This window comes from Protopterus annectens, chromosome 2.part0 (assembly GCF_019279795.1).
Source record: "Protopterus annectens isolate FY-2018-M chromosome 2.part0, PAN1.0, whole genome shotgun sequence".
Lineage (NCBI taxonomy): Eukaryota > Metazoa > Chordata > Ceratodontiformes > Protopteridae > Protopterus > Protopterus annectens.
The window spans coordinates 278,814,071-278,837,833 of record NC_056728.1 but is presented as its reverse complement, the minus strand read 5'-3'; the positions used below and the strand labels follow the sequence as shown (position 1 = coordinate 278,837,833).

At 39.5% G+C, this 23,763-nt stretch overlaps 1 protein-coding gene across 1 annotated transcript in view; it reads right to left on the bottom strand.

The window, feature by feature from the left end:
- CSNK1G3 (casein kinase 1 gamma 3) overlaps nucleotides 1-23,763 on the bottom strand; it is a 2,843,512-nt gene that overhangs the window by 2,584,257 nt on the left and 235,492 nt on the right. The window lies entirely within an intron of this gene.

Below are 23,763 nucleotides of genomic sequence, written 5' to 3'. Positions count from 1 at the left end.
TGTCCAAGTAGGACATAGGTGGAACCCCTGCGGTGAATTTACTGTTACCCATCCAATCGTCCAGAATGCGTTTGAAGAGGGCCGATGAGGTGTTCTGCTTGACATGAAGCGGGAGTCTGTTCCAAAGGTGTGGTAATCTCTGGGAGACAAATCTGTCCATCCAGCAGGTTCTATTAATGTCACATACCAGGTTAAGGCCATTACAGTGAGTAATCCATGTACCATTTGACTTACGGATATGCAGCATTTCCAATAAAGCAGGGTCAAAGACTGCCTTATATGCAAGGCAAAGATCACCTCTGAGCAGTCTGTATGAAACAGAATAAAGTGACAGTGATTTCAGACAATCCTCATAGGACCTTGAATTTTCCTTGTGAGGAACCTTTGTGGTCTCTCCAATTGCTGTAGGTGCTTGGAAAGGTACATACCAAAAGGGGCATTGTACTCAACTACTGGCCTGATGAGGGAACAAAACAGGGAGATTATAACTTCTTTTTTTTCTGGAGGCAATTCCCTTACTTATGAGATAAGCAATACAGAATGCCTTTCTTACCACTGTGGAGACATGGTGATCAAAGTTAAGGTTGCTGTCAACCTGTGTGCCCAGGTCTCTCACCACCGAGTGTGTACTTTGGGTGCTGTTAATGATGTGGTAGATAGCAGGAACATCACTCTTATCAAAAGGGATGATAACACATTTTTCTGCATTGAGTTTAAGGCCATGACTTTGGCACCAGCCATTTGTTTGTGTAAGACCTTGTATGATGTAACCTTGTATGATGTTGACATCGTTTGGAGATTCTACGACAGCTCCAATTTTGCAATCATCAGCAAACTTTGTCATCCACAGACCTTTAGTTTTAGCTTGCACTTCAGAGAAATAGATTCCAAACAGTACAAGTTCCAGGACTGATTCCTGTAGAAGACCACTGATTACAGGTCTGCTGTTGGAGGTGGCTTCTCCTATTTTGACTATATGGGTTCTATCAGTGAGCCAGTTAGCAACCCATCTAATGATATACGGGTTGATACCTAGCTGGGTGAATTTGTCAATTATGCCTGATTGGAGGATAGTATCAAAAGCCTTGGCTAAGTCTAGGTAGGCTGTATGCACAGATTTCCCCCTCATCAAGGGCCTTGGTGACTGTCTCAAAGAAGTCTACCAGGTTTAACAGGCATGATTAACCTTTGACAAATCCAAATTGAGTAGGTCAAGTGTTTGGAGGTTACCAATATCTTTGTTGATAAGCTCCATGATGATTCTCTCCATGGCCTTGTAGATAAGGTTAATCAGGCTAATAGGTCTATAGTTCCGGGGTCAGTGGAAGCACCACCTTTGTGCAAGGGGATAACTGTGGCCTTTTACAATTCAGCTGGGATGAAGCCAGTGCTTAGACTATGACTGAAAAAAGCATCCAATGGCATTGCCAGTTCTTGACTGAACCCATGTAGGACGCAGACTGGGATGTTATCACGTCCCATGGATGCTGTGTTTTTGACCTTAGAGAGGGCATTCACAACCTGCTCTTTAGAGATACAAGCAAGAGAACAGGTGGTAGGGATGTCTTGGGGTATGCATGGCCAGGACAGGGGAGTGAAGTTTTCACAGAACTTGTCGGCTAACAGGTTAGCAATGTCCACAGCTTGCTATATGTGATATCATTAACTACCAGTCCGGCACAAATCTGGGCCTTTCCTTTTAGGTTACGGATGTAAGTAAACAATGCCTTATTTGTTAGGTAACAACTTAAGCATTATGCTAATCTCCAACTAAACCCTGTACCTTGTATCTGTAAGGTAAAAACCTTAGTCATTATGTCAGCCCTTAACCCCCCCTCTATGTCAACCTTTAACATCCTTCCACAAGGAGAGTCAGTGCAATATTAAATCCCAAGCAGTGCTAGCACATCTGTGTAAAGTGGACAGCTATGTATTCCTTGTAACCATAGCTGTGGTGAAATCTGCTCTTCTTCTGAGCTGTGGTTGCAGCTTGTGATGTTTTCTGAGGGTGTATATAGTAGACCATGATGCAGAGACTAAACTGCCCTGCATAGAAATGTTTCTGAAATGTACTGCAGTGGTAGTGGCTATCCTAGTACAATGCGCTGTTATTGTGGTTTGCAGACATCTGTTATACTTGTCATAACAAAAAACAATACAATAGACAAAAATTTAAAATGCATTTGTGTATTCACTGGTAATCATTCTTCCTCTTTTTGAATGAAACAAAATGTTAAATCATTTTTTCCCAGTTCATGCTTTCTCCTAGAACAATGTCTAAGCATACCTCTCAACCTCTTAGCACATAAAATCTGGGCAAAGGCAAAAAATACTGGGGGCTAAAGACACAAACACAGGGACAAATTTTAAATATTGCTCTTATAAACTTGGAAAATTGCTACACTACGTTTTTTTTAATTAGCATGCATCTTCTGAAGGATATGAACTCTGAAACTCAAATGTCTGTCATTATTTAGTGACTTTAATCTTCAAATGATTTTCCAGAAAACAACAAATGTTATGAGCAACAGGCCAAACATATGATGCAAAATCTATACATTCTGTGAAAATCTGGACAGTTGAGAGGTAAGTTGTGGGTCTATGTTCAGCCATCAAATGGAACTTCCATCGAACGGTCGAAGGAAGTGGCCGAACATAGATCCGTAAGCTGTCTATGTATATCCAGCTAATGCAGCCAGTATTTGCAATGCAGCCAATATTTTCCCTCAATTCTCCTTCATTTTTGGAGTTTGGGTTATAGAATGGGAAATATATAGACTGACCTACACCTATCATACAGCATTTGGCATAAAAAATGGATTAAAGTGGCACTTTTATTAAGAAGTACCAATTTAAGTAACTTAAACAAGACAGCATCTAACACTGAGATCCTTGTGCTATATGTAAGAGTAACTAGGAAAAGTGCTTTGCAGAAAAGTTATTTTAACTCCACTAAGTTTGCTGATTTAAATTAAGGTAAAATCACCTTTTATTACATAAAATTGAAATCCTAGGTAGGAGAACTATGTATATTTGGTAGTTTTAAGTGAAGGACACATTCATGAAAGGTTATCTTGCAGCCTAGGGAGAATTTAGAAGACCAGCAGATAACTGAGGAGACATGAACAATGAAGAAAAAGCCAAGTCAAATCTATTAAATTATTTAAATATCAAATATCGATATACATACAATTCAGGTCTTAATGCTGTTCATAAGACAGACCTCTTCCACTTCTGAATCTAACATTTTCTTGTATTAGGTATTCTGGCTTTCTTTAAGACTTTCAAAATTTGAGTGGAAAAGAAGCTGCCACCAAAGGTATACATTTTCTCCTTTAAGCTTACAGATTACAGAGTTTTGAGGCTGGGATAGTGTTGTGTCAGCAAAGGACTGTGCAAAGGTAATGGCCATGGTGGAACAGCAATCGGACACATTTAACAGAGAAAGGCATTGTCTTTTTTTGCCTTGAGGAGTACACAGAAAAACAGAGGTGGAAACATTTTGTGCCCCCTTTTTTGTTTATGTAATGCATTACTGTAGCACTGTCTGTTCTGATTTGGAGGCTTCCTGACAGAAAACTGAAGAAAAAATAGCTGTCAGAGTCTTGTAAACTGTTTTATCTTCTTTAGGTTGATGTAAAGAAATCATTGCTGCTGATATAAGATGCTCTGCACTGATATATATATATATATATATATATATATATATATATATATATATATATATACACACATACATATATATATATATATATATATATATATATATGTGTGTGTGTGTGTGTGTGGTTTACTATCAAATGAGCAACTGGACTTTGTTCGATTCATGGCACTCCGAAACGCCCCACTAGATAGTATTTAATGAACGAACATAAGCATTCGCTGTTATGACTTTCTACATTTTAATGCAGATCACATTATAGTGGGGATCGGGAAATGTACCCTTTCCCTTACTGTAGTGCGATCACAGAGCTTGTATATATAAGTAGCAGGGGGTGGGGGGTGCAGCCCCCCGCATGGGGGTGCAGGCGGGCTTAGCACGTAGAGTTGAGGAAGTGTGGTGGAAGTTCGAATTTTGTTGAATTCGAACATTCAATACTTCTGCATTTGAATTTGACACATTCATTTTTCCCATATTCGCTCATATGGTTCGCGCAAACAATGACGCATATTGCAAGATCACATAAATAATAGTAAACCTATATATGTCTACATACATACATATATATATATATATATATATGTATACATACATACACACACACACACACATATATATATATATATATATATATATATACACACACACACACACACACACACACACACACACACACACACACACACACACACACACACACACACACACACACACACACACACACACACACACACAGTGATGGGAGTAACACATTACTGTAGTATATTACATTCTTTAGTACGTAGTAAGTAGTAATATTAGGCATTACTTGTCCATATTGTAATGCAGTAATAGTAATATAACCAACCAAATAAAAAGACAGTCCAGGGCAACTCCAAAAGAATTAGTGGAAGCGTAAACCAGCTTACAATGAAGGCGCATTTTATGTAGGGAAGACCAAGAGGCAACTCCGCAGAAGAATATATGAACATTATTATGACATGAAAAAATGCGATACTAACAATGCACTCTACAAGCACTTTACTACATGTTCTGGAGGGGTATTTTACTTCTTTGTTTTGGACTCCGTCCTTAAAGATGCCAGAGGTGGACCCTGGGAGGTTATTTTATCTCACCGGGAAACACACTGGCAAATTTTATTGGAATCTTACAGATTCCCTGGTATCAATGATTCTGTATCTATTATTCCGTATTTGAAACTCAAATCTAATAAAATCTGAGTACTTTTCTATACGGCTCTATATATACAAAAATCAATTTATTCACTTGTTACCTGCCATTGTTGGTTTTTAAAATTTTATGTAACAACATTTATATTTATATTGCACTTTTTTACTGTTTTTTAATATTAGCTTTTAAAAAATATGTTAAATTTATAGGATTTTATTCTTTTACTCTATGACTTTAAAATTGGTGCAATCTATTAATTGGAGTAAAGTGGTTAATTAATTAACTTAGTATTTAAGCTGATGCATTTTATTTTGTCTGTATCTGATGAAGTCATACTTTTTGACGAAAACGTTTGTGAATTGAGTGGCGTTAAAATAAACTTGTTGTTATTACATCGAGCATTGTGCCTTCATTGTAAGCTGGTTTACGCTTCCACTAATTCTTTTGGAGTTGCCCTGGACTGTCTTTTTATTTGGTTGGTTTTATTGCTGCTTTCGTGGTATTGTTGAGTAATAGTAATATGTTACTTTTTGTACTAACTAGTAATGCAAATGTGCATTATTTTTGCATTACTTTTTGCTTGAATCCAGTGACATAACGGGGGGGGGGGGGCAGAGGGGTCGTAAATCTGCTCCAGATAATACATATCAATCAGAACAACTGCACAAATCACAACAGCATGCAGTACATAGTAAAAACAATATACACTCTTAAGAATAATATTGATGGGACTGCTCTAGAAATCACACTTAGAAGATAAATTACTCAAATCATTACTTTAAATGGGATACATAATATGCTACACTCATTGCGGTAGTGTGAGATGTTGTCAGTAAAGTTGTTACTAAGTAAAAGGGGTGAAGGAGCATAACAGAGTACTGAGCACTGTGAAGCTGAAAAATAGAAAAGGACATTTTTAGTGAACATAATGACTAGAGGAGCAAAATAAAGTAAAGATTTGTGGCTCGATACAAGAAAACAGAAGGGTTAGTTCTGTAGAAAGTGCAGGATGTTGTAGAGGCCTATCGGATTAAGAAAGAGAATAGATTGTTAAATAATTGTTTACCCTGGCCCTAGTTGGCCTGAGAAATGTTTCACTATACACTATTTGTACTGATGATGTCGGTAAGAGCAGTGCTGACAAATGCCCATTTGTTATATCTGAAGTAGCACAGATAAACTTGAGCGTACAGAATGACTTGTTTAAAAACTTGTTTGTGAAACTTATTAATGTGCATTTTTGCATCTTGCTATGGTGAAACAAAGGCAGACTCTTTATCATAGCTTCGGTACGCATTTAAATTTTCTTAGGGGGCAATAGGGGTTACTGCTCTTAAATACTAGACATCAGTTTTGCAGAATGCTCCACTGGTTCTGAACTTTGACAGGAAAATGCTGTCCATGAAAGTGTGAGATCAACCATCAGTGGTGGTAGTACTGTGTGTTTGGGATGCTGTACTGTAGGTCTACAATGATCATAACAATAGTTTTGAAATAACTGCTTTTTGGGAAATATTTCCTTTTCACCTGTTAACATATATCCATTGAAGAAAAGTTGTAGTGGTAGTTGCAAAAAACTCAAATGGAATTAATGGAAATCAAAGCAAACCTTACTAAAGTGTTGAGATGTTAAGAAATTAGTTTGTTGTTTTTCATCTGTGTGTTTTTGGCCTGAGTGAATTTTTATTTGATATCTGCGCAGTGCAGTTAGGTTGAGATTGTATAATCATACTTGTCTACAGTTGCTTGTATACATGGAAATTCCATCAAAAGTTAGAGAAGTTCACAGAAAATGCAGCTTTGTATCAGTTCTGTTACTTAAGTGCAAAATAAATAGTATGTGGCAGCTTTTTGCTGCATTTGGTAAACACGAGTTGAACTGCTTCTTTACTCTGAGAAGTGGCTCCTTTTGGCCTGAACAGTTGAATCTTTAGACTTTTCTCCGCAAGATGGGTAGATCGGTGACATAGGTAATTTTACTTACTTTGTTGCTATAGTAACTGGCTGATTATTGGAAATGTGATACATGAACTACATGCATTTTTATGAAATTACATGCCTTAATTTACATATGCTATATGGACCATTAAACTTTTTAAAGTATCATTATTTTTTCATTAATATCAATCCATTTTATTTCGGTTTTCCCAGCTTTTTGTGTCATTATCCATGTATATTAAGATACCTTTATTGTCTTAAATTTTACCCAGTTATACAAGTAATACAGTACGTATTTCCAGTTGTCTTAATTTTTCAAGCCTGTGCCTTGCTGCTGACATGATTTTGGGAGCTAGGAGTGAGATCTTTTCCATTGTGATTTCTCCTGCATCAACAAAGCTGTATTCACAGTTGCTTCACCAGTGGACCCACAGGCAATGCATGTAGCATTTACTATGTGCATAGAAATCTTTCCTTAATTTGAGATGGTTTGTAGTTTGCAACACAGTTTCTGTATCTACTATTCCAGTGTTACAGCAACTGTGCAGATTTTTTAATCTTCTTTTTCATATATCTTGTAATTTTTTTCCCCTTTATTCTATGGGGTTATATTGTTTAATCGTGTCAAGAAGGATTTGAATGATATTTTTGTGCTTTAAAAAGTAAGATCTCTAATTTATGTATGTGAAATAATCGTTATTGGGAGTTTTTCTTCCCAGGTCCTCCATATAAGTGATCTCTGCTCATAAGGGCTATCCTAGTTAACAAAAAGGCCATCCTAGTTAACAAAATAAATAAATAAATAAAGCCTGTTCTCGACATATATCTGTTTAACTCGTTTGTTGCAGTACGTTTAGGCATACGGCTGCCATTTTATGGTTGCATGGTTCAGGTAGTCCAGGGTATTTGTGTTGATAAAGTCTAGGGACATTTTGGCCTGCATGTTGAGGTAGTGTATGATTTCCAATTTATACTGGGGTAGTTAACGTCACTCATGAATATGGTATTGGGCTGAATGGGGATAATCTTTAGTACATTTAAGTATGTGTTATGGGCTTTATGGGTCTTTGAGAGGGATCTATGGCTTGCCAAGATATGGTATGGGACTTTGGTGATGATAAGCTGGACACGGGGAAGCCCATGCATGCCATGTTGTTTCACCAGCATTGAGGTGTGTTTTTGTTTAGACTTCTCCACCTTTTGTCCTTTCCTGTGCAGTAGATAAACATGTTTACTGTCACAAGGCTGAAGGTCACAATCCTGAAATGCATAATCCTGGTAACATTATATAGATCAACATGCTGAAGATTACAATGTCGAACTTCTGGACCCCCACCCCACTCCAGAGGACACATGTTAGCACCTGTTCCTGAGGTCATACTAGCAGAGATAATCAGTATTCAAGATTTTTAGACACTGATGTCTTTCGCAATTTGATCTTCGATGTTATGACAACAGAATTATGCATTTCAGGATTGTGGATTTCAATCTTGTGATAGTAAACCAGTCTAAATAAGTGGAAGGCATTATAGCCCTGCACTGCCAAGGTGCTCTTAGCCTTAAACCATGTCTCATTTTTCTGCATAGATGTCTATATTCTCTGGAGTAAGGAGAGCTTGGAGGATGTGGGGTTTCTTGTATAGACTCCTGGCATTGAGCAGTAAAACCTTTAGCTTATTCAGGGTAGGTTTAGCTATGCTGAAAGGTTTATCAGGCTGGCAATGCTTAAAAATGACACTATGTGGTGGACAAGGTTTTAGCCAATATCTGAAAGCCTAGAGGGGACAGGTGCAGACCATCCCTGGCAATACCAGTATAGCCTGTCAACCATATACTCACATGCAGACAAACATTTTACTCCCCTCAAATGACACTAGAAATTAAGCCAATTATTAAATTCAATTATCTTCAGTTCATCTTGTGGCATAATCCTTAGAGAAGGTAGAGTGATGTTCACTGCTAGACTCATACCGACCTTGAACTCACAGTCTGGGAGCCCCATCACATTCCTCTTCATACTGTCCAAGGAGGTACATCTCGGGTCATTTACATCCACATGAACTATGAGTCATACTGGTACCTGTGGTTCAACAACCTGAGTGCTTTATTTTTTACTAAAATAAAAGCTTACTCTTGCAGCATTTCAATTGTTTATGTTGTTCCATATACTATTTAGGTGTTTCAGATACAAAATAAGTGATGTCCTTACATTCACTGCTGCAGTAATCCTAACTATATGAGATTCCCTGCCACGGAAGCCCAACGTCCGGCCAGTCTTCCAAAGACTTCTGAATTTAAAATGTATGCTGAATGTCACCATATGCTCCCTGGATAATGGGGGGCATAAAGGTGACATTCAGACCTACAAAAGCCACCAGTCCGAAAGAGTCTTTTACACTGTTGGTCTGTTTACCCGTGTCCATTTTCTGCCATTTGAATGCATTTACATTCTCCAGTGACTTCCTATGCCTGTTTGCTGTTTTTGCAAGTTAGGTGCCCCATTAGGGATTTTATTTTTTTTTTTTGTGTGCTCCTTGGGGTTTATGTCATACATGAAGGGAAAATGCCAGTGTGGGAGACAGATTCCCCATATAGACCTCCATAATAAGTGTCTGTTTTGCTTAGGTGCTTCTCATGACCATATGTCTTGTTCTATTTGTCAAGTGTTTGTTCCAGAGACCCTTCACAGTACAAGTTCTTCCCTTTCCTTGTATCTTAAGATTTAGTGTCTTAAGCTACTCACTAAAGATACACTGGAAGGAATCTCCTGCCCCGAGGGTCAGCATTAGAAAAGAAGAAGGTGAAAAGGTATGAGTCGAGTTTTTCACTGTCGAGCCCCTGCTAGGTGTTTCTCCCGAGGTCGTTATGAACCCAAAGGCTTGCCCAGCTGTGTTGTCGGATTTCTCTGCCATGACCATGTTGAAGGCTGGTGAGGATCCCGCTGGCGGAATGTCTGAAGAGGCTCTGCAGGCATCCATCTCGGATGTTCAGAAGGAACCATGGTTGATTTTTTTCTGAGAGGCCTAGAGGAGTTCCTCAGTTTTTAGTTAGGGAAGACGTTCCTGCTATGGTTCCAGACTGTCGTCCTGGATCTGAGCCTTCTCAGGACGTTCCCTTAAAAAAGGAACAAAAAATAAAACATGTTTCTTTTGTTTCTAGGATCCACAGAGTGGCAGGCTTTTACTCAGGGGTTATTGTCTGCCTTAATGTCCTTAAAGCCTCCTCAAGGGGGTTCAGTTCCTGCTCCTGCTTGGTCCTCTACTCCTCTTAAAGGGTCTAGAGACCAGGATTCTTCTAAGGATGAGTCGGATTCTGCTGATGAATCCCTAACTTATTCTACTCAAATTCCTTCCCCTTTGGACTATAGGTCAGAAGACGAGGAACCTTTTAGTCCTGATGTTCCTTTGGAGACACACACTCTAGCTCTCTAGGAAGATGGATTTTTTTAAGTGGGATTGTACTCAGGTCTCTGAGATCCATAAGAGGTACTATGAGTTGTTGTGGCTGGACTATCCTAAACCTGCGGCTACTCCTCCTGTCTTGGCTGGTTTACTGCATGCTTTCTCCAATGCCTCTCAGGTGCCCGATTCTCTCCCCCCCTTGCTCCCAAGAAGCCGGATAGGTTTTATAGGGTTCCTGAGGATTGTTCTTTTTTGTATAAATTTCCTGCAGCTGACCCATCTGTAGTGTTCGGAGCTTCTGATAAGCCATCTCAATTGCTTCCTTTACCCAAGTTATTGTCTTCTGACAAGGACTGGAGAACTATGAACAGGCTGGACAAAAAGATTTACACTTCTGCTACCCTAGCGTTTATGGCTATTAATTATCAAACCCATATGTCTGGGTATTTGTTGGCTCTTCTTTCTCAGGCCTGTCAACTTATTTCTGATTTTCCATACTTTGAGGTAAAATATCTGTTCTTTGCTTGCTAGGGATTTCCTCTCATGTTGTTTGTCATTCTATTAACTGTACTTATGATGCAGTGGCTACATCTTCTAGGGCTACTGTTTTTGGTTCAATTATGTGGAGGTATTCTTGGCTTAGGCTTAAACCTCTACCTGATGATATTACAGGTAAGTTGATGGATGCTCCTCTGGATTCTAAACTTTTGTTTGAAGAAGCTGCTGCTGGTTTAAGTCCCTTCAGGATAACGGTAAAGCTTTATGGGAGCTTAAACATGTGTTTGTTTCTCCTGTGCCTAAATTTCAGAGAAACTACCCTGCTAAGCCTGCCTTTGTTCGTAGAAAATCCTGTCCTTCTACTAAAGGTAAGAACAGTGGAAAATGGGCTCCTCCTGTTATAACTACCCAATTTTTGGGGACTCTGAAGCCTTCCTTATGGACAAACCAGGCACTGTGGGACTATCCGTCCCTTCCCAGCCTCATTCCTCTTTCTCTTCCGGTTTGGCTTCAAATCACTCAGGATTCTTGGGTTCTGTCAATCATTCGTGAAGGGTACTTCGTGGTATGGAAATTTCATCCTCCTTTTATGGGCATTCCTCAGCCTCCTTGGGAATGTCTTCCCTTTTTACCAGAGGTTCTTTCAAGATCCCTTATCTCAGGGTACTATTCCAGAGATATCTGTGTCCCAAAGGGGGAAACGGTTCTATTCCCGACTATTTCTAGTGCCCAAAAAAGAGGGCACTTGGAAACCTATTCCAGACATCTCTCAAACACTTTTCTAAGGGTACCTTCCTTTTGGATGTTCTCCCATCAGATCCTGTTTCCTCTCCTGCTCCCTCAGGCCTATGTACTGACTCTGGATCTCAAGAATGCTTATCTCCATATTCCAATCCACCCTATTTTCAGGAAGTTTTTGTGTTTCTCTGTCGCTTCCTGCCATTTTCTGTTTTCTGCTTTGCCTTTTGAACTTTCTACTGCACCAAAGGTGTTCACTAAATGTCTTGCTCCTGTGATTGCCTTTTGCAGACTTCAAGGGAACCAAAATTTTCCTTACTTGGAAGACCTGTTGCTTCAGGCATCCTCTCCATAGACCCTTTTGCAAAATCTTCATTTTGCCTTATCCCTTCTTCAAAGCCTGGGGTTCACTATTTATTTATTTATTTATTTATTTATTTATTTATTTATTTAACATTTGTTGACCAGGAAAGTCCGACTAGGTTCCACAGATCCTGTTTTCAGTGGAGGCCCGGGGAGAAATGCTCCAGAAGCATGTCTTTAGAACGACTGATAAATTTCAAAAAGTCTTCTCTGACCCTGGTTAGATCCGACCACAAACTAATCACCTTGGAAATCCAAATCCCCCCTCCCAAAAAGTTAACCACCATGAAAAATTTCTCCAAAGCTAACTTTGGGCTCCTAAAACAGAGGTGGCTAACTTCATGGCACCCATGGAAATGGAGAATAGTTGCATGACCGCCGAATCATACACCAATGCACTGTACGAACATGTACACAAATGCATGGATCTCACCATACCCAACAGAATCAAGACGCTCTCCTCCAAAAAAAGGAAGCCAGTCTGGCAGTCCCCTGCCAAAAACAAACTCTACAACAGAAGGAGGAAACTGATGCAGAATAAGGTTAAGTCCCAAGACTGGAAAAACTCCCTTATCAGCCTCAACAAAAAGTTGAGATCTCTCATCAAATCCTCTAAAGCTAGCTCTGAAAACAGAATTGCAGCAGATAGTAAAGACAACCACAAGGCCTTCTATAGTTATGTAAAGAATCTCCACTGCAATACCCAGATTTGCTCTGAGCTACTGCACAATGGTACCTCCTATAACGAGCCAACAGATATTGCCAATGTACTGGCTGACAGATTCAGTGCCAACTTTAACCCTCCGCCCCCAGACCAATCACAATACCAGTAGACTGCGAGGCACCCAGTATTACTGCTGCACAGGTTAAAACAGCACTGTCCAAGGCCAAGAATACAGCTTCTATGGGACCTGACAATATCCCTGGCTGTGTTCTACATGAACTACAGAATGAACTGGCACCTCACCTGTGTGCCCTGTTCAATCACAGCCTCACCTCAGGCTTTGTCCCTACCGAAAGGCGCACTACTACAGTCATCCCTCTTCACAAAGGAGGAGTGACTACAGACCCTGGGAACTATTGCCTCATTAGTCTGACAAAAAGCTATGTAACGTATCATCATGGACCTAATAAACAAGGATATAGGGAATCTCCAAATTCTGGATCCCACACAGTTTGATTTTGTGAAGGGTAGGCCATGCTTGCTCAACTTGGTCGACTTCTTTGAGTCAGTCACCAGAGCTGTGGATGAAGGCAAGGTGGTTCATACAGCCTATCTTGATCTGGCCAAGGCCTTTGATACCATTTCCCACTCAGGAATAAGCTAGGCATCAACCCCTATATCACTAGGTGGATTGCAAACTGGCTCACAGATAAAACCCACAGTGTGAAAGTAGCTGACTCCAAGTCAGACTGCCGACCAGACACGAGTGGAGTCCCACAGGGATCAGTTCTGGGTCCTCTCTTGTTTGGTATCTACTTCTCAGAAGCCCAGGCCAACACAAAGGGACTCTGGTAGACAAAGTTCGCAGAAGATTGCAAGTTGGGAGCCATTATTAACTCCCCAAGTGATGTTGACATCCTACAGAAAGGCCTCACTGAGACCAACAACTGGTGTCAGAACCATGGCCTTAAACTCAATGCCAAAAAATGCGCTGTCATCCCCTTTGAGAAAAACCCATTTCCCATGAATTACCACATCGATGGTAGTCCACTAAACACAGAAGGTGTTATAAGAGATCTAGGAACACAGGTTGACAGTAACCTCTCTTTTGACCATCACATTACCACTGTGGTCAGAAAGTCCTTCTATGTGGCACATCTCATTACTAAGGGTTTTGCATCCAGGAAGGAATAAAGAGGTCATTGTCTCCCTCTACTCTTCCCTCATTAGGCCAATCATCGAGTACAATGCCCCATTTGGCATGTACCTCACTACACACCTGCAACAACTGGAGAGGCCACAAAATTACCTCACAAAGAGGATCCTATGCCTTAAATACTTGTCCTATATGGACAGACTCAAAAAAACTCCAACTATTCTCTGTCTCATATTGCCTACTTAGAGGCAATCTCTGCTCGACTTACAAAGCCATGTCTGACCCAGCTCTGTTAGAAATGCTACATCTAAAGAAATCCCAATCCCTCTGCACCACACATTCCAGAGACCTCGACCTCATTACCACAATCAACAGAATGTGCTGGAGGGACAGGTTCATAACCCAGAGACTGCCCATGCTATGGAATAGACTTCCCATACATGTCAGACAGAGCACCTCACTGGCCTTCTTCAAGAGAAATCTTGATGAGTGGATGGGAAATAGAAAATTCACCCCAGGGATCACTCCAGTGGGTCTACTTGACAGAGGCACTGGGAACTAAGGTTGGGTGGCATGATGCCACAGTAGTTCTATATGCTAGGCTTGTAAGAGCTTCAAGGCCATTAGTCTAGTACACACCGATGAACCTACGAACGTATGAACTCTCAGGATCATGTTTTTCTGGGTTGTAGGATTCTGACAGCACCAATGCTTGCATCCCTGTCCCTTTCAAAGGCCTTAACTCTCATTTCTTTCTTCCATACTCTCCTTCCTCTGGCTTCCATTACTGCCATTGAGTTCATGAGAGTTCTGGATTTCATGGCATCCACCACTCAGATGCTTCCTCTGGCCAAACTTCATATGAGAATGTTTCACTGGTTTTTGAAGTCAGTGTGGCTTCAACATGCTTCAACATGCTCATCCTCTAGAATTTGTAGTTCCTCTTCTTTCTTGTCTCAGACAGTAACTTATGTGGTGGATTCAGCAGTTGTCTCTGAATCCAGGGATCCCTAAAGGTACAGGGGGTGTGATCACCTTGTCAGCAGAAGGAGCACATCAATATCAAAGAGATGAGAGCTCTTCTGCTGGCTCTTCAGGTCTTTCAGTCTTTCTTTTCTCCATAGCCTCTGAAGGTGTTCACAGACAATACCACAGTAATGTGGTATATCAACAAGCAGGGAAGGACAAAATCTTATCTTCTTTGTCGGTTGGCACTTCTGGTATGGGATCTTGCTATCAAGTGTCAAGTGACTCTTCAGACAGTTTATATCCCTTCTGGTCAAAATATTGTAACAGACACTCTGAGCAGGTCCTTAACTCAATCCCATGAATGGATGCTTCACAGGGATGTGTTTCTGGGCATTATGGCGCAGTGGTGCAGTGGCTGGATGGCACAGCGGTAAAGCAGTTGGATGGCGTATTGGTGTAGCAGTTAGTGTTGTCGCCTCACAGCAAGATGTTCTCTAGTTCAGTTCTTGGCTGGAGTGCCTTCTGTGTTCAGTCTGCATGTCCTCTCTGTGTTCATGTAGGTTTTCTCACAAATTACAAAGACATGCTTCTGGAGCATTTCTCCCTAGGCCTCAGCTGAAAATAGGCTTTCCTGGAAAACAAATGTTAAATAAATAAATAAATTATCCACCAGTGAGTTCATAAGTGGATCTTTTTGCCTCCCCTCTAAAAGACAACTTCCTCTGTTTTGTGCCAGAGTCCCAAGTCTTTTGGTATGGAATGTGGACGCCCTCTCATTCTCTTGGTAGAGGATGTTTCTTTATGCATTCTCTAACCTTCCTCTCACTCTGAACGTACTGTTCACAATTCAACAGGATGCGCCCAAAATCTTGTTGGTGACTCCCTTTTGGCAGCGACAGCACTGGTTCCCTCCTCTTCTGCATCTAGCCAGGGGCAATCATCCCAAGTTACTTCACAGGGTAGATCTATTCACACAAGACAAGGGATTTCTTATCCATCCCCATCTCTCCAGACTTCAACTGACACTATGGGTGATAGAATTTTGATTCCTCATAGACATCTTTTTTTTCCTGAGGACGTGCTGCAAGTCATCCAGGAGGCCAGGAAACATATGACTAGGAAATCCTACTTATCCAAATTGAAGATATTTTCTTTTTGGTGCCCCTCTTGTAACCTGGACCCACTTACTGTGGATGTTCCTTTGTTTCTCTCTTATTTGCGTGAGTTGCTCAATGCTGCTTTGGCCTATTCTTCTAATAAGGCCCACCTATTGGGTATCTCTGCTTGTCTGCCTTTTTCTCCTCCTTTAGCTGCTAGATTAGAGGTGAAACAATTTCTTAAAGGTGTCCTTAATATTTGACCTCACAGGTAGCCTGTTCCTCCTCCCTGGGATCTTAATTTTATTTTGGAAAAGTTGACTCAGGCTCATTTTGAGCCTGCTGCTTCAGCTTCCTTGCAACATTGTTCCTGGAAGACTGTTCTTTTGTTAGTACTTACTTCTGCCAGACAGGTGTCTGACTTGAGGCCCTTATGGCTTGTCCTCCAGTTTTGATTTTTCATAAGGACAGAGTGTCCTTGCGCATTAACCCTTCTGACACACTGAAGGTGGTTAATGAGCTATCAGTTAATCAGTCTATTAATCTGCCTACCTTTTCCCCTCTCCAAACACACACACACACACACACACACACACACACACACACACACACACACACACACACACACACACACACACGCACACACACGCGCGCGCACACACGCACACACACACACACACACACACACACACATATATATATATATATATGCCATACCTCTCAATCATTCCGAATTCCTGTCTTTACCAGTTTTGAGGGCAAAATAATAGGGTGCCACTAATTTCCAAGTGGCTCTTTCAATTCCCGATTTTTGCTGCCCATACACACATAACATCATTATGCAAAGTGAAGCTGTTTTCTGCAGACATTAAATCTGTAATTTATATCTGATGAGGAGGAATACCTGCATAGGCTTAGTTCATTAGGTTAATAAATGTAACTCCTTAAAAAAAAAAATCCACTAATAAATTCAGTGCTGGACAGGTCTTTATTTCTGCACACACCACTACACATATGAGCTCCTCCTCCTTCAGCCAATTGGGAAGTATAAGCACTCCTAACATTGCTATCTGTTGCCCTCCACTGTCTTGTCTCTGCGTGGTTAAAATATCTTGGGTTGTATTTCCTGGGTCTATTTTAATTAAACAAAAGTGAATCCATCTAATACGAATCCATCGACACATAAACAGCGAAACGAGGAAACGTCAAATGCACTAAATAGCGAAATTGGAAAAGTCAAAATGTCACAGTTGGCCCATCTGCGGTATAGCTCTGTAAGGTAAGTGTGCAATAGTTACGGACCTTAGGGTTAGGGTGCGGGTTAAGGTAAGTGCATAGATAGGTAATGTATGTAGGGTTTAGTGTAGGGTTTTGTTAAGTGTATGTGTGTGGAATATTTACTTTGTGTGGGTATAGTTCTGTAGGGTAAGTGTGCGGTAGTTACAGACCTTAGGGTTAGGGAGGGGTTAAGGGTAGTGCATAGATAGTTGTGTATATGGGGTTTAGTGTAGGGTTACAAGTAGGGTTTTGGTGCTTTAATTTAGGGTTAGTAGTAGGGTTTTGGTTAGTGTATGTAGGTGGTTTTTGTTTTTGTGTTTGCGTAGGTAGTATGTTACAGGCGGTGGGGTTGGCCGACTATTGCAGTTTCGATGTTTAAATATCATGGTTTTGTGTGTTCGACATTATTGCGTTTCGCTCTTTATGTGTCAACGGATTCATATTCGACGGATTCCGCTTTCGTTTAATTAAAGTAGACCTGTACTTCCTCCAAGCCAGTAAGAAAAGCTGAAAGTAAAGTAACACTGCTCATCCCTCCTTTTGTAATTGAACTCTTATAAATAAATCTTTTAACTTTATAAAACAGATTCGTGGGGTTCCTGTTTTGTGACTTGGAGGTGCCCTCTGCTCTTGCATGCCTAAGACTAAGTTATGAATTTGTGACAGCCCTGCAAACAAACCAAGGTTGTATGGAGATACTGGCTTTGTTGCTTGATGAGAACTGATAATTCTAGCCCTAAAAGTAAATTAATGAATGAATGGCTTGATTGATTAAATGTTTGGCTAGACACAGATATGCAGGCTAAAAACATTGATGAAATAAAAAAACTAGCAAAATATACAGAGGAAATGATGTACAAATTAGATTTAGCCTTTAGCTCTGCTCTCAAAATACCCATAGTCAAGCAAGTTATTTAGTTATTTCTGTCTGTTAAATAGGTAATCTAACACACACACACACACACACATATATATATATATATATATATATATATATATATATATATATATCTCAGAAGTCCTTCTTTGTCAGACTGGGGTGAAAAGCTGCACTCCACATTTACTTTAAAAGAGAATTTGTCATTACAAATGTGACACATACATGCAGGGAAATATATTAACAAGATATAAAACACTGTATACTGACATGTCATGTATATGCACAGTAGTTATATACAGACTGCCATTACATCTACATCATCATGTAATTTACATTATGTAAGAGAGAACCTTTTATTAATTCTTTTTGGATTGTTGTGGTTTTAGATTCGGCTTGACTAACACATGGGATGGAATCCCATGGTTAATCTTCTGTTTCAGTTTAATCTAGCTCAAACAAAGTACACACATGTCTTAATTTTCATATTAAACTTTCCATATTTAAGTATGAATTCAGCCTGATCTCAAATGTTGACTGCAGTAGTAAAACTGATATTCTTTAATTACATCAGAAAATCAGGGAAACAAAGATCATCAAACCCAGAACATTGCGACCGTGCTAGCAGGCAAAAAAAAATATGTGCCAAGTGTGGTGTGAGTTTCAAACCATAGGTGACGTTGCTAAAATTTGTTATGTATCGCTGATCAGTCTAACTGCCTATTGCCTATGATATGGCTGCTGGCGACAAAAACTCTGTGGATAGTATGTTTATGTAGTACAAGCACTGTGCCATCAAGGAATAAATTATTTGCAAGGACTCGGGAGTTGGAAGAATTGTACTGCACATGCTTCCCCACACCAAGTGTGAACCTACATGCATGTGTGCAGAAAGCAAAATGTCTGCACCTGTGACACACAGCCACCAGGTAAGTTTGGAGCAGTTGTTTTTTTAATTAGTAGTTTTCACTGTCTGCTTTATGAAGTAGTAATTTCCCATACAGCTAATACACTGATATGATGCCATTTTGATCCAATAATTAAAGGAAATTTGCAGTGTTTAACAAACAATCGGCTTCCAAATTAGCTGACTTTCCCTCTGTGCCAACGCAGCTTGTTGATTGCTAAAAATTGTATAATATGGCTAGTATTTGTTTGCGCCCACTCTGATTCCTGACACATTTCTGAGGGTTTGATAGTGTGTGTGATAATTTCATTGTCACTACATTTTAGTACATTTCTTGACCTTACCTTTTGAATAGTTGCTCCTCTTGGGTTGCGTCAATCACGCACGTGCCATTAACTGACTTTAACAGGTACCGCGAGGGTGTGAAGGCTAACTTCTTGAGGTTCTTGAACTGCTTAGCATACTTTTCAACTGCCCTCATGTTTGCCTTAGATTTTTTATCCACCCTCCCAAAACTAGATTGGATTGCTGAGGAAATGAAATTGTGTAAAATAAAACATGATCCCAGTAAAAAAAAGTGAACGTGGGATACAAGTGAGAGTTCAATTAAACTAATAGGGACCAAAAAGAGATAAAGTGTAGAGAAAGTATGGCACATTCGCAATTCAAACCCCATGGAGCCAGGTTATATGGAGAATGAGAAAGAAGGATGAAGAATAAGGTCTGGCAAAAGAATCATTTTGCAAGTATGAGCAAAAGGGAAATCACGACTGATCTAAAGAAATGTGCTGTGTTACACAGCCCGTGTTATAAAACATAAGAAATAACTATACTAGTGACGGGTGGGTGACAGTAAGATCTCTGATGTATGACTGGGCTAACTTCATGCAGCTAAAGTATCCTTTGCTGTGTATAAAACATTGAGGATTAAACTCTTTACATAATTCCAGACATTACCCTTGCAAAGTTGTTTTTCAGTAAATGTACTCATATGCATATTGTTTTAGTCTGTCGAGTCGGCTTAAGTGGATATGGCCATATGTTAAGTGCTCCTGATTTAAGAGTCTTTGCCCCTTTTTATTTCTTAGAGAGATTGAAAGCCATGATTTAAATTAGTGGTAAGTGAGTATAAGCTGCAAGTTCTGTGATGGTAGGTGAGGGACCATTTCTGACTATATCTTTTTAAATTGTCATTTGATACTCTGTCCAGTGCTACCCCGGAACTTGGTAGTGATAGAAGAGTGATGCTTTAATTGGAGATCTCTTCTGACTGGAAGAAGGGGGAATCTCAGGGAAAAGATAGATGCAGGCACATCCATGCTCATCTGAATACATTTTAATGCTCTACTGGAAACTCCATGAGATGGTGAGATCTGATTATGTGTACAGCTGTGTGTATTAAAACCTGCAACAGTGATTTTAAATATTGCTCCTGTAAATAGAGGCTAGAATAACAGGTTTTGCATTATGTATTTTCTGAGAAATATGAAGTCTGAAATTCAAATGTTTGTCATTATTTATTATTAATTATAAAACTTCACCAGTCACATAGAACACTTAGATCCACAAATCAGAAACTCTTAGAACTTTACAAGCCTTTACACGCACCAGGGCAACTTCTACTATCATTCTCCCTTGCCAGATTATGGAACTCTCTTCCCCCTTACATTAGAACTACCCCTAACCTACTATCCTTTAAAACCCTACTCCACTCTCACCTCTACTCCCTCTGGGAGTGCGCCTGTACCCATCCTACCTGATTCCTGATACCTATCCCTATTATATTCTACTCTAATCTCTGCCACTGCTTCAATTCATCTCTCTAAAATTCCTTTGCCTAAATACATGTAGTGTATTAAATGAACATAAATTTATTGTTTTTGCTAATAGCTTATAGGTGATTGACTTGGCTCATATATTTCAAGATATGTAAAATCTTGCCTTGCTGTATATTGAATGTTAAACTGTTGTTCTCATATGCTGTACTAATACATTGTATACTGTATATTGTCTTTCTGTCTGGAGCTTTTCTCCTCGGGCCTCCATTGAAAATGGTCTACCTTGGCCCAATGGACTTTCCCGGTTAACAAACTGAAATAAATAAATAAATAAATACATATTTAGAGACTTCAATCTTCATGTTGGTATCCCACAATTCCATTGGAGTGGGCGTGGTTGCATGATTGTGTATGCAAAGTTTATGTTAATCAGCATCCTGACTGTTAGCCAGTAGTACCTACTTTTCATGGGCCTTTGTCTAGATTTTTGATGTTTCCAGGTTGAGAGGTATGATATATACACACAAACACACACACGTGTATATATATATATATATATATATATATATGTATATATATATATATATATATATATATATATATATATATATATATATATATATATATATATATATATATAAATGTGTATATATATAGGTCTACTTTATTTCACTGAAAGCTCATTTCACTGAATTTCAATTCATCCTGACCAAATTGCTGAAAGCTCAAATTAATGAAAACTCATTTCACTGAAGTGAAGTACTGGCACTGTGTAGAGTACTGTAAGGCAAGTAAAAGGTATATGCCCTTTTCCCCACTGTAGTGTGATCCTGGAGTTAGTATATATAGTTGGATGTGTGTGGGGGGTACAGTCCCCGACATTGCAGGTGTGGGGAGCATAGCCCCCCCCCCACTTAGTTTGGGTGTATATTGTCTTCTGGAAAGAGTTAGTCATTGGTGCTGTAAGTATGCATGTCTATGGCTGAAAATGTACTGTTTTGAAGCTTTCGGTCAAATATAATATAAAACCAAACTTGATGGGGGGCTACCCCATCACACCCAATGTGGTGGGGCTGTGCCCCCCACACCCCCTCTAACTATATATACTAACTCCAGGATCTCACTACAGTGGGGGAAAGGGCATATACCTTTTACTTGCCTTACAGTACTCTACACAGTGCCAGTACTTCACTTCAGTGAAATGAGATTCGGTCAAATGAGTTTTCAGTAATTTGAGCTTTCAGTGACTTGGTCAGAGTAAATTCAAATTCAGTGAAATGAGCTTTCAATGAAACAAAGTAGACCCATACACACAGACACACACACACACACACACACACACACATATATATATATATATATATATATATATATATATATATATATATATGTATATACACACACACACACACACACACACACACACACACACACACACACACACACACACACACATATACATTTATTTATTTGACACTTGTTGACCAGGTTAGTCCATGTGAGCTAATGCCCTTTTTCAGTCGAGACCCGAGGAGGAAATCTCCAAAATGAAAGATTGTACAAAAGTTTAAAAAGTTAAGATTTAAAGGACAAGTAAAACAAATGTGGTATAGAAATGAAAAATACATAAGTTTACAAAACAAATTATATAAGAAGAAAAAAAGGAAAACCTCCTAGAAAAAAATATACAGGCAGAATGATCAGAGTACAGAATAACAAATTTGTATACAGATTCAAAAATGTGTATATATTACAAAGGTCATTAGGTAGCAAGAGAATTTATAAGAAGAGAATTGGTAGTAAGTGGGAAAACAAGTTAGAAGAGGGTAAAGAAGAATGTTTGGTCAGAGCAAAGTTGCAAGGATGCCTAGGAACAAGTTAAAGGTGGTCAAACAGAAGATACTAAAAAGTTATTTTGTCAAGTATAAGAAAAAAAGAGTAAAAAAAGGGAAAATAAAAGAGAAAGGCAGAGGAGTAGGTTTAGACGGATAAATACAGTATTAAAGCAGAAGTTGGGGGGTAAGGAGTAGAGTAGCAGAAAGCTATTTTAAAAGGTCAGGAAGTTAGAATAGTTAAATGCTGTGAGGGAAGGTAAGAGGCAGAGAGGAAAGAAAGGGTAGGGGAAAAGAAAAAGGGAGGAAGGAGGGAAGGGCAGGAAGGAGGAAGGGGAGATAATTTAACTGTGATGCTTACAAAGACTCCTAGAGCTGTGTTGGTAATGTCTGAGAGTTGTCTTGAATTTTTGGGCATGGGTGATATTTCTTAGGGTAAAGGGATGCTTATCCCAGAGAGAGAAGGAAGATATGTTTTATCCTAGTGATGTTTTCGGATTGTAAATCTGTAAGAAAAGTTGGTCAGAACTTCTAAGGGGGTGTGATGGGTTATAGAGGGAGACAAGACAGGATATGCTAGGGCAGAAGGATGGTTTATTTAAGATGGAGTGGATTAAAAGAGGTTGAGAATGTATGAGTTGGTTGGGAAATTCTAACCATTTGAGACTCTGGATTGCAAGACATTGATGAGATTAAGGAGGCAAGTTAGCAAATCTGGCAACTTTGCTATATATGGTTTCAAGTTTAGATAGAAGAGAAGACTGTAAGTAAGAACTGGAGAGCGGTACAGAAGGTTAGGAAGGAGAAAGGCTTGAGCAAGTGATATTCTGGAGTTAGGGGTAAGGAAATTTTGGTTTCTATACAGCAAGCCAAGCTTTTGATGAGTTTTCTTTATACTGTTCTGTGCATGGAAACTGAATTTTAGTTGGTCATCGATAATTACACCAAGTAAATTTGGTTGAGGTTCAGAAGAAATGATGGTGTTATTTAAGGAAGAAATGGTGAAAGCGGATTTAAGATGACTAAAAGATTTAGGAAGGAATAGGAGGAGTTTTGTCTTTTTAGGGTTAAGGATAAGATGATTATTAGTAAGCCAGTTTCAGTGAGGTTAAAGGAGGTTTGGGTAAGAGAAAGAAGATCAGAGGGATTATCAACAGAAGTAATGATAGTGGAGTCATCTGCACACTGTATGAGAGAAGACTGAGGACAAGACGTGGAGTTGATTAATAAATATATTGAAAAGAAGGAGGCCAAGAATGGAGCCTTGTGGAACACCTATATTTAAAGGGATATAAAGCAGAGAGCCATTTGAATGATTGCTGTCTGTTAGTGAGGTAGCTAGTAAACCAGGAAATACTTGCAAGGGAGAGTTTAAATTGAGTTAGTTTAGAGAGGAGGATGGAATGGGAGTCTGTGTCAAAGGCTTTAGAGAGATC